General features: G+C 52.6%; 1 protein-coding gene across 2 annotated transcripts in view; it reads left to right on the top strand.

Annotated features, from left to right (window-relative positions):
• The window catches only part of LOC142295956 (calpain-8-like), a 129,143-nt gene that overhangs the window by 61,112 nt on the left and 56,025 nt on the right, over positions 1-12,006 (top strand). The gene's annotated exons all lie outside the window — the stretch shown is intronic.

Raw genomic sequence — 12,006 nt, 5'->3', positions numbered from 1 at the left:
GGTGAGCCAAGGCCCTTTTCTACGGACGGGCCCCCCTGGTTGCAGACGAGCCAAGCCCCTAAACAGGCTGGCCCTGGTGGTGGTGCCACTGGTGTAACTATTTACACTGCGAGAGTTTGTGGCTATAGCAAGTTCATAGCCTTAAGTTTGTTTCTCACAATAGTTCTTGTGGGCGCATTTCTTAAACTTGAGAACGTTGCAAACAAAACTTTCAAAACTTTAACTTCTGTACTTCTTTTCTGTACTTTACTTTACTCCTCTTTTTCACTAGGGCGAGGGCACGTTGGGCACTGGCACCTGTGACTTTCTTGCTCTTTGTCTCTGTCTTCATCTGTTTCTACATCTGGTTCTTTATCTCTATCTTGTCTTTCTTGTCTTTCTTGTCTTTCTTGTCTTTCTTGTCTTTCTTGTCTTTCTTGTCTTTCTTGTCTTTCTTGTCTTTCTTGTCTTTCTTGTCTTTCTTGTGGCATGGGATGGCTGTAGGGTTTGCTGGTACGTAAGGCTACATCAAGTGCGTACAATCCCCTTTCACCTTGGTGCATGGTAAACTGTACCGAATCTCCCATCTTTAGATTTCTGCAAGGGTGTCCTCTTGGCAGATGAGCGTTCACATCTCTGCGGTTTACAAATATCCCTTCTTTTATTCCTGGTGCTACAATGAAGCCATAACCACTTCTCAGATTAAAGTCTTCCACTATGCCATAACACAGGGGTCCTCTAGCCTGGGCTTTGGACTCTCTCAACAAACGCTTCTCCTTTAGGTCTCTGGCGGTGACTGCTCTCTGTTCAGGAGACTGTGGTGCTGGAGCAAACTGTGTTCTTCTGCGCCGTGTCTTGCGGGCTGGATCCATGCCTGTGGGCTCCCAGGTGAAGCTCTTAGGCAGCTCTTCTTCTGCAGAGGGGGTCAGGTCCTCCTCGTCCCAGCGGGAGTAGGGCAGCATCTCCGGCTCTGAGTAGGAGTCTGCTGCGGCTGGCGTCGGAGTTAGCCCTTCTGCCTCCTGGCCTCCTCTCCCCCTTAGTTCTTCCTGGCACTCCTCTGATGGCAGGACTGGGGATGGACTTTCTCCTGCTGGCCCAGGCGGGGGACTCTCTGGTGTAGCTGCAGGGGTTACCTGAATCTCCTCAGGGGTGCATGGGGGGCGCAGGTACAGATCCACCAACCACTGGGGAAACTTGGCCTCCATGTCAGCCCTCATCTGCCAGTATTCTTCCTCCAGCGTGGGCTTCCTATCAGAGACCTCCGGGGACTGGGGAGCAGTATCTGCTCTGGCCTTACAGGCCGGGGTAAATGCTGAGGTAGTCTTTTCTTGGCGGGCCGCGCCTGGCATGGCGGCGGCCTGGTCTTGGCGGGCCGCGCCCTGTATGGCGGCGGCCTGGTCTTGGCGGGCCGCGCCCGAGATGGCGGCGGCCTGGTCTTGGCGGGCCGCGCCTGGCATGGCGGCGGCCTGGTCTTGGCGGGCCGCGCCTGGCATGGCGGCGGCCTGGTCTTGGCGGGCCGCGCCTGGCATGGCGGCGGCCTGGATCAGTGTCGCTGTTGCAGGGGGCTCTGTGCAAGCTGGGCTGGACGTCGCTGCAGCAGTCTGGGCTTGGCGGGCCGCGCCCTGTATGGCGGCGGCCTGGTCTTGGCGGGCCGCGCCCAGGATGGCGGCGGCCTGGTCCTGGCGGGCCGGGCAGGGCATCGCTGCAGGGACTGGGTCTTGGTGGGCCGAGCAGGGCATCGCTGCAGCCGCTGGGGCTTGGTGGGCCGAGCAGGGCATCGCTGCAGCCGCTGGGGCTTGGAGGGCCGCACCTGGCGTGGCTGCGGCCTGCTTCAGCGTCGCCGCACCGGACGCCTCTTCAGGGACCGCGGACGTGGCAGCAGGGGTCGGGGCACTTGCGCGGGCCGGGGCATCATTCGACTCACCCACCGGTGGCAGCATCGGGGTCTGCGTCGTCGCCGTCCTGTCTGACACTCGGCATGCAGCTCTCCCTTCATAGGCCCGAACCGCCGCGGTCAGCTCCTGCAGTTCCATCCGTTCCTCCCGAATCTGCTCCACGACCCGGGTCTCCAGCCGGTTGCAAAACTGGGCCAGCTCTCGGTACCACCAGGCAGCGGAGCCTGGTTCTGGGTTCCTGCGGTCAGACGCCATTCCTTCTGCGCCGTCTTCTGCACGGTCTCCCAGCAGTGGACTCTTCGCTGCCTCCTGTAACAAGCTGTCCAGTTTCTGCTCTGCCTCTTTCAGCAGCTCCTCTCCCAGCAGCAGGCTTGTGGCTTCCTTTCCTTCCCGCCGTCTCTCGACGCTTCCACTCTCATAGCTGGCAAGGTCAGAACTCTGCAGGGGATCTCTGGGTAGCCACACCCCTTCGTGGGCGGTAACTTCTTCCAGCGCGGGCTGCTGTTGTTTTTCAGCGCGCTTTTCATGGTGGCAATATGGCGGCGCTTCCAATTTTTCAAGCGGACCGCCCAGGCACATGGTCACCTGTCTGAACAGGTCTAGTCCTTATCCTGTTCGTGACGCCAGATGTGAAGCCCCGCCGGTGTTGTATCGGTGCATACCTTCAGGGACTCCACGTAGCTGGATCTGGTCACAGGTAGGGAATCTTCAGTGTTTGATCGTGACGCCACTCTCAGTATTTGCGGTCAGAGGGGACCGCCACTGCAGGTTAGAGGACGCCTGGGGCTGATGGTGGGTGCAGTCGGGTGTAGTAGCCTCCTGAGAGTGAGGCAAGCCCCAGGGCCCTTTGTAAAGCTGTAGTACCACAAGTCGCAGAATGACCACACACAGGCAGAGTGTCTTTCAGGGTTTTTACTCACTTCAGGTGGCAGGGTGAGTAACCCGGGCGTAGCTGGGATGAACCAGGTGGGAACCAGGTATCCTTCCGGCTGACTGTATGAGGGTGACTACAAACTCGCCTTCCTTAGCCCTTGGTGGTTTGGGGTGACCCCGACTTTGAGTCCCTATGGGGGTCACCCAGGGAAGATGCTCCAAGCCTCTCTCCCCTTGTTGTTTTGCCGTGTGCTTGTTCCCCGGGCCAGGCCACTCCAGCCTCTTGCCTCCTGTGACCTATGGGCCCTACTTGCGGTTACGTGGCTGCGGCTTTTGGTTGTTGTGGTGTGGGCTGTAAGAGCCCCACACCGGCAGGTTTAGCAGGGAAAGGTGAATCTATCCTCGCTTCGGGATCTGCCGCCCGGTTGGGCCTGGTGCTCTCTAGAAGTCTCCGTACTTCCCACTCCGTGCACTCTCTAGCTGAAGCTGGCTTTCAGGCAGCACTTCTAGTTGACCGTTCTCCCCCGTCTGTAGTCACTGCGCGGGCGCTGTTAGACAGCATCAGCCCCACAGGTCTGCTCCTCACTGAGCCCTCTGGAGTTCTCCTTCTAACTGACTCACTGCTCCTCCTCTCCTGTTCTTGCCTACGCCACCTAGCGACCAGACTCTCCACCACACCCCTTGAGAGGAGATGGAGGCTTTTTAACCCCCTGCCACTATTCCAGTGGAGGTATAGGCTTTGCCCCCTCCTGGGATCCCCAGGGGTCCTCTCATGGGTACATGTGTGAGACCTGATCACTATGCGCCTGTGTTCCACACCCCTGTCAGCCATCTGGATTACCTGTATTGTACTGTCCCCAGCATGGGTGCAGTACTCAGTGGTGCCTGACCAGGTCAGGGGCGCCACATATAACATGCTGTGTGTCATCTGTAATGTATTATGTGCTGTGTGTATGTGTTATGTATAACGTGTGTCTCCTGTATAGTGTGCAATATCTACATGTCTGTCTGTCTATTATATATCTGTGTATATCTATGTATCTCTATTATCTATCTATCATATATCTCTCTATCATATATCTATCTATATCTATCTAACTATCTATCTATCATCTATCTATAGTATCTATCTATCTGTTGATCTATCTATCTATCTATCTATCTATCTATCTTTGTATTAGCTATCTATCTATCTATCATATATCTATCTTTCTATTATCTATCTATCTGATAGGTATTTGTCTATCATCTATCCAGCGTCTGTCTGGCACACAGACACCAGTCAATGCCCCAGAGGCTTCTCCAACTGGACATAGAGGGGACCCGCTGGCAGGGGCACCACTGGCATCAAAGATCTGGCGCTCCGGCCCAGAACTTATTGGCCGGAGCCCCGAATCTTCTGCAACCACCGCACTGAACTATGTCGGCGTCTGCCTGATACAGTTTAACCCTGTGATAGAGCACAGAGCTCCATGCTCTGTCACTGCCCGTCTCCTAAGCCACAGACCGCTGCAGGCTTGTGCCTTAGGAGACCGTATATGCACAAGGGCAGTGCAGTGACATCATTGCATCCCGCTGCCTCCGCAGCCCCCATAGAAGAGAAGATCTATATGGGATCTGTGGGGGCTCCTGCTGTGTATAGGAAGCTGTGTGAGGGCTCCTGCTGTGCATAGGAGGCTGTGTGGGGGCTCATTTTCTGTGTAATAGGATGTGTGGTGGCACCTGCTGTGTGTAGAAGGTTTTGTGGGGGCACCTGCTGTGTGTAGGAGGCTGTGTGGGGGATCCTACTGTGTATAGGAGGCTGTGTGAGGGCTCCTTCTCTGTGTAATAAGATGTGTGGGGGCTCCTGCTGTGTGCAGGAGGCTGTGTGGGGGCTCCTGCTGTGTGCATGAGGCTGTGTGGGGGCTCCTGCTGTGTGCAGGAGGCTGTATGTGGGCTCCTGCTGTGTGCAGGAGGCTGTGTGGGGGTTCCTGCTGTGTGCAGGAGGCTGTGTGGGGGCTCCTGCTGTGTTCAGAAGGCTGTGTGCGGGCTCCTGCTGTGTGCAGGAGGCTGTGTGGGGGCACCTGCTGTGTGCAGGAGGCTGTGTGGGGGCTCCTGCTGTGCGTAGGAGGCTGTGTGGGGGCTCCTGATGTGTGTAGAAGGCTGTGTGGTGGCTCCTGCTGTGCATAGGAGGCTGTGTGGCAGCTCCTGCAGTGCTTAGGAGGCTGTGTGGTGGCTCCTGCTGTGCATAGGAGGCTGTGTGGGAGCTCCTGCTGTGCAAAACATGCTGTGTGGGGGCTCCTGCTGTGCATAGGAGGCTGTGTGGGGGCTCCTGCTGTGCAAAGAAGGCTGTGTGGGGACTCCTGCAGCTATTTGCATATTATAGTTGTTGTGTGGCCTCTAGAGTTAACTCCTCCTGTGGACCCCAGACACCCCAGTCCGACCCTGCATCCATCTATCTTTTCTATATGTGTGTCATATATAGGGTGTAATTTATGCAGTGGCAAAATGACTGGGCGTGTGGGTGATGGGGCCATTGCTATTTTCTCGGATGCATAGTTGAAAACCATTGAGGAGCAATTGGCCACTGGCTCTCTGTTTCGCCCTTGCTCTGCAGCTGTGGGCCCTGGATAGATGTAATGACATCAGGGGGAGCCTGTGACGTGATGCCAGTGGGCCCTGCAGCTGCGACTAGAGTGGGTGCAGAGCATGTGTAGGGGGTAATAGATACATATATATATTTACTAGCTGTAGTACCTGGCAGTGCCCAGGACAGTAACTGTCTCTCTCCCTCTCCCACTCTCTGTGTCCCTCTCTGTCTGTCTGTCTCCCTCTCTCTGTCTCTGTGTGTCTGTGCTTGTGTGTATTTCTGTGTCTGTGTGTCTCTGTCTCTGTGTATCTCTGTCTATGTGTGTCTCTGTGTCTCTGTTTGTGTGGGTCTGTGTGTGTCTCTGTGTATCTCTGTCTATGTCCCTGTCTCTGTGTGTCTCTGTGTCCCTCTGTCTCTGTCTGTGTGTCTCTGTGTATGAATGTGTCTCTATGTGTATCTGTGTTTCTGTGTTTCTGTGTGTGTTCGTGTCTCTGTATGTCTGCCTCTATGTGTCTCTGTAATGAAATGAAAAAGGAGAGGGCGCTCCTGTGTGGAACCTTAAAAGCACAAGATTTAAGTGGTGTGAGATACACACTCACCTGATAGTGTTGTACAGCAGGTACAACACTGTATGATGCTGAAGGGGGAATCCTGGCTCACCGCTCCTCCCGTCCTCTAAGACCCGCAGGAATCTGCTCACACGATCGGAACTTCCACGTGTAGTGTGAAGCCGCCGGACTGGCGTCTGACAGCAGCTCCTCCTCCGAGACGGATGGTCCCGTGATCCCAGTAGCAGTGATTCCCCAGCCCCTTACATGCACATCAAATGGATCGCAGGATCCTGATCTGGCTGCAGCAGCCCCGTGAGCTCCCAGAGGGAGATAATTTAGTGGAGAGCAAAAAAAAAAAAAAGGGGAAACTACCACGGTATCAGCCGCGCTGCTCAGATTTATTAAGGATTCATATGCCACTACGCGTTACGGGGGTGCATCCTCCCCCTTCCTCAGGTAGGCTACCTGAGGAAGGGGGAGGATGCACCCCCATAACGCGTAGTGGCATATTAATCCTTAATAAATCTTCAATAATAATCTTATCACTACCTTCTTCTGAGCAGCGCGGCCGATACCGTGGTATTTTCCACCTTTTTTTTTTGCTCTCCACTCTATATGTCTCTGTCTTTGTGTGTCTGTGTGTCTCTGTCTTTTTGGGTCTCTGTGTGTGTCTGTCTCTGTGTATCTCTGTCTGTGTCTCTGTCTCTGTGTGTCTCCATCTCTTTATCTGTGCCTCTGTGTCTCTGTATCAGTTGTCAGTCTTTGTGTGTCTATGTCTCTGTGTATCTCTGTATCAGTCTGTCTCTGTGTGTGTCTTTGTGTGTCTCTGTATCATTCTCTCTGTGTCTGTGTTTCTGTGTGTCTCTGTATCAGTCTTTGTGTCTATGTCTCTGTGTGTGTGTCTCTGTATCAGTCGCTGTCTCTGTGTGTGTCTCTGTATCAGTCACTGTGTCTCTCTGTCTCTATATCAGTCTCTGTGATTCTCTGTATGTGTGTCTGTGTCTCTGTCTATGTCTCTGTATCTCTGTGTCTATATCTCTGTGTGTCTCTGTCTCTGTGTGTCTCTTTGTCAGTCTATGGGTGTCTGTCCCTGTGTGTGTCTCTGTATCAGTCTGTGTGTGTGTGTGTGTGTGTGTGTGTGTGTGTGTGTGTGTGTGTGTGTCTCTCTCTCTTTGTGTCTCTGTTTCTGTGTCTATCTCTGTGTTTCTGTGTGTCTGTCTCTGTATCAGATTCTGTGTCCCTGTGTGTCTCTGTGTGTCTCTGTATCAGTCAGTGTGTCTCTGTGTGTCTCTGTCTCTATATCAGTGTCTCTGTGTCTCTGTCTCTGTATGTGTCTCTGTCTGTGTGTGACTCCGTCTCTTTCTCTGTGTCTCTGTATCAGTTATCAGTCTTTATGTGTCTATGTCTCTGTGTGTCTCTGTATCAGTCGCTGTCTCTGTGTGTGTCTCTGTATCAGTTTCTGTGTCTCTCTCTCTATATCAGTCTCTGTGATTCTATGTATGTGTGTCTGTGTCTCTGTCTATGTCTCAGTATCTCTATCTCTATATTTCCGTGTGTCTCTGTCTCTGTGTGTCTCTTTGTCAGTCTATGTGTGTCTCTGTCCCTGTGTGTGTCTCTGTATCAGTCTCTGTGTGTGTGTGTGTGTGTGTCTCTCTCTCTCTTTGTGTCTCTGTTTCTGTGTCTGTCTCTGTGTTTCTGTGTGTCTGTCTCTGTATCAGATTCTGTGTCCCTGTGTGTCTCTGTGTGTCTCTGTATCAGTCAGTGTGTCTCTGTGTGTCTCTGTCTCTATATCAGTGTCTCTGTGTCTCTGTCTCTGTGTGTGTCTCTGTCTGTGTGTGACACGGTGTGTCTCTGTGTCTGTGTCTCTGTGTTTGTCTCTATCGACATCATATTATCTGACACATTACCTGTCTTATACTAACAATGTCCTTTGTTGCCTATAGCAACCAATTACAGCTCCTATTAATGACCTGTAGCTCCCAGCTCCATTGATTTTAATGTAAGCTGGTTTGTCGGCAAATAACTGTAAAGCGCGGGGCTAAATTTTCCACTCAAAACATAGTCTATGCGTTCCCTGAGTCCCATGAGGCGTCTGTGCAAAATTTTGCGATTGTAAATGTGTGTCGCCCTGGGCAAGCCAGGGGTCACAGGTCACAACACCACCACACCCCACACTCCAGGTAGGCACATCACAGCTAACCAAAAATCCTTGTTGCCTTCCTCCAGAGGCTGATGATTCACACCAGGGGGTGGGCCAGGCGGTTGGCTCCGCCCACCAAGGAGATCACAGTTCTGGAGGCGGGAAGGACCAGGCAGTCAGCTCAGGGACGAGCTTGAGTAAACAGGGAGTAGCCCGGGAAGGGCAAGAGTGAAGTCTAGCTGAGGGCTAGAAAGGAGTAAACAACTAAGTGAAAGTGGAAAAGGAGGAAAGCAAGAAGTGGTGACAGAGCAGAGAGTGTGCAAAGCCTGAAGGGTCCAGCTTTGTGGAGGGCCAGAACAGCAAGGTCAGCGACGGCGGTGACTGTCTGGAGGGGGACCGTTTGGAAGTTCCTGGAAGGACCCCGTTGGCTGTGTGCCCGGTGGTCTGGAGCAGTGTTCCGAAGGACAGTCAGCACCAGGGCAGGGGCCTCTCGGACCCTGGCAAGGCTAGGAGTCGCCAAATTTGCCGAATCCGTCAGTGAAGGGGACGTAGATCCCCCAGCAACCAAGTCCCGATTGACGGCAACAGCCCAACCTGAAGCAGAGAGACACCGCCACCGCCAAGGCACCAGTTTCTCAGGGCCAGCGCCTGCGGGCAAAGGGTAGAGCTCCTCCGGCCCAGATTGCAGCCGGGGAGCGGGTAACCAGAGGGAATCCACCGCTACCACAAGTCAACCATAGGTGCAAGGAAGAGGGACATCACCGTCACCTACCGGGAGTGCAGGTGCAGCCGTCTGTGGGACCGTCCTACCAGCCGTTTGGTTTACCGTACAAACTGTGTCCATGTCTCAGGCTGAGTGAGTACCACAGTGCCGCCAGGCACAGCGCTGCCCCCGCGTCCCTGCGCCCACCAGGCCCCGCACCTCACCACCCATCACCGGGCCCCGGGATCACCAACCCCTACCCACGGAGGGGCAACACAACACCTGGCTGCTCCCCATCACCATCCCCGGGATCCCCACCCAGAGCAGCGGTGGTGCAATCACCACAACCGTGGGTGGCGTCACGAACTATAACAATCCCCGCACCCAACAAACCCCTTTCACTCACGGGCGAGGAGTGTCGCTCGAGGAACCCCGGGATCCGGCCCACAGCTCGAGCCACCACTGAGCAGCTGCCGGAGCCGAGCAGAAGGGGTGAGCGTAGTGTGCCGACACCCTCCTCCCCGCCCGCGACAAATGCGACGGTGCGGATTCCTTTAACGGACATACACACATACACACATACATACATACATACATACACTGAGCTTTATATATTAGATTATACACCCTACATAGGCCCTGTACCTGTCACGTATAGTGTGTAATGTAATGTAATTCTGAATATTGACCTGCCATATCCTATAGGTGTGTAATATGTGCTGTGTTAGGATTTCACTTGCCGATTTGAGTAGTTGTCATCTGATCGCTCATTTGTGATTTGCAATGTGTGGTCATCTGCCGAATGTCGTCTCCTCCTGCTTCTCTCAAATTGAAAATTATAACAAATTGAAAATTATAACAATGAGAGAAGTAAGAGGAGACGTCATTCAGCAGATGACCCCCATTCAGCAAATCACTGGTGAGCGATCACATGACCACTCAAATTGGCAAATTAAATCCTAACAGTGTATATTACACATTTTGGGGGTTTGACCAGTCAATGTGCAGAATGTCAGACACAGGGGAGACACCGGTCAGTCCAGGGCAGCAGAGCAGGGAGAAGCCACTGGGCACCGGCCTCCCGGGCTCCTCATCCTGACTGCATCGTCCTCGGCCAGAGATTAAATGTGTTTTATCTGAAATGTGGAAGCATCAGAGTAAAATATACACGACTGCAATAATGGAGCCGGTGTCTGATGACTTCAACGCGGGAGTCGTGCAAGAGGAATCAGCTGTCAGATTCCTTACCTGGTAGAAAATAACAGTGGAGTCTCATATGTTACATGGCGTCCCTGCCGTCTGCACATCACATGGAATGGTTTAGGGTATGTTCACACGCGGCATCTTTTTTTTACCACAAGTATGCAGCGTTTTTGTCCCAAGAGTGCACCAAAAATGCACCACGGCAAAATCGCATAAAAAAACGCAATGTGTTTTTGATGCGTTTTTACCGCGTTTTGCCCAATGCGGTTTTTAACTCTAATCTATTGACTGGAAGGGTACAAAAACGAAAACGCAAAAAGAATTGACCTGCTGCATATTGAAAAACGCAGCCAAGATGCAGAAACCAAAGATGCCCAGTGTGGACAGCAAAATCGAAGTCCCATAGACTTTGCTGGGAGGAGGAAATGCTGCATATAGGGGCATCTGTGTGACCTCAAAAATGCAACAAAAGATGTCCTGTGTGAACTTTATTCTTAGTGTCGTTATGAAGGCCATCTATCAATGTAATGCATCATTAGCAGCTGAGGTGTATTATGAGGTTCTGCAGCCGCTGAGGTCTATGACGCAGTTCTGCTGCAGCTGAGGTGTATTATGAGATTCTGCAGCAGCTGAGGTGTGTATTTTGGGGTTTTGCAGCAGCTGAGGTGTATTATGAGGTTCTGCAGCCGCTGAGGTCTGTGACGCAGTTCTGCTGCAGCTGAGGTGTATTATGAGATTCTGCAGCAGCTGAGGTGTGTATGATGAGGTCCTGCAGCAGCTGAGGTGTGTATTATGGGGTTTTGCAGCAGCTGAGGTGTTTATTATGGGGTTCTGTAGCAGCTGAGATGTGTATTATGAGGTTCTGCAGCAGCTGAGGTGTGTATTATAGGGTTCTGGAGCAGCTGAGCTGTGTATTATGTGGTTCTGTAGCAGCTGAGATGTGTATTATGGGGTTCTGCAGTAGCTGAGGTATGAACGATGAGGTTCTGTAGTAGCTGAGGTGTGTTTATGGGGTTCTGCAGCAGCTGAGGTGAATTATGAGATTTTGCAGCAGCTGATATGTGTTTAATAAGGTTCTATAGCATCTGAGGTGTGTATATTGAGGTTCTGCAGCAGCTGAGGGATGTATGATGAGGTTCTGCAGCAGCTGAGGGGTGTATTTTGAGGTTCTGCAGCAGCTGAGGTGTGTATGATGAGGTTCTGCAGCAGCTGAGGTATGCATTATGAAGTTCTGCAGGATATTCCATTGTTTGGCGTGGATTTATCTTACAAATTTTCCATCAAAATTATTTGCAGCATTGCCAAATGGGGTGAGCCCAGTCTGGTTAATAAAGGGATTACAGTATATATGCCTAGTTCTTCCATACACCGTGCCCCTCCCCATGGTGTGTATGTGGTACTGCAGCTCAGTCTGTTCAGGTCAGTGGAGCTGAGAGGCAGCGACACATACACAGCGCTCCTCCCCCCGTCCTTATGGTGTTTATGTGGTACTGCAACTCAGTCTGTTCAGGTCAGTGGAGCTGAGAGGCAGCAACACATACACAGCGCTCCTCCCCCCGTCCTCATGGTATGTATGTGGTACTGCAACTCAGTCTGTTCAGGTCATTTTAGCTGATAGGCAGTGACACATATAACCTGAGGACTCTTTATTATGTATAAAGCAGAGTTTTTTTCAAATTTCTTACATTCCCCTTTAACATCTGTATTTTGGACTTTTTGGTCCGGAGTACACACAGCATCGGCCGCCGACTCCATGGTGCCTTGTCTGGTATCATCTGGTACATTTATCCTCAGGATCCCACCAATGGGACCACAACCTGCGCCGCTCTAAGGGGTACTTTACATGTTGCGACATTGCTAGCATCGGCTAGCGATGTCGAGCGCGATAGTACCCGCCCCCGTCGCACATGCGATATCTTGTGATTAATGCTGCAGCGAACATTATCGCTACGGCAGCTTCACACGCACATACCTTGTCGGCAACATCGCGGTGACTGCCAAACAATCCCTCCTTCAAGGGGGAGGTGCGTTCAGCGTCACCGCGACGTCACTGCGGCGTCAATAAGCGGCCGCCCAATAGAAGCGGAGGGGCG

Source organism: Anomaloglossus baeobatrachus, chromosome 3, assembly GCF_048569485.1.
Source record: "Anomaloglossus baeobatrachus isolate aAnoBae1 chromosome 3, aAnoBae1.hap1, whole genome shotgun sequence".
NCBI classification, from domain to species: domain Eukaryota; kingdom Metazoa; phylum Chordata; class Amphibia; order Anura; family Aromobatidae; genus Anomaloglossus; species Anomaloglossus baeobatrachus.
This window is presented reverse-complemented; position numbering and strand designations above follow the sequence as displayed.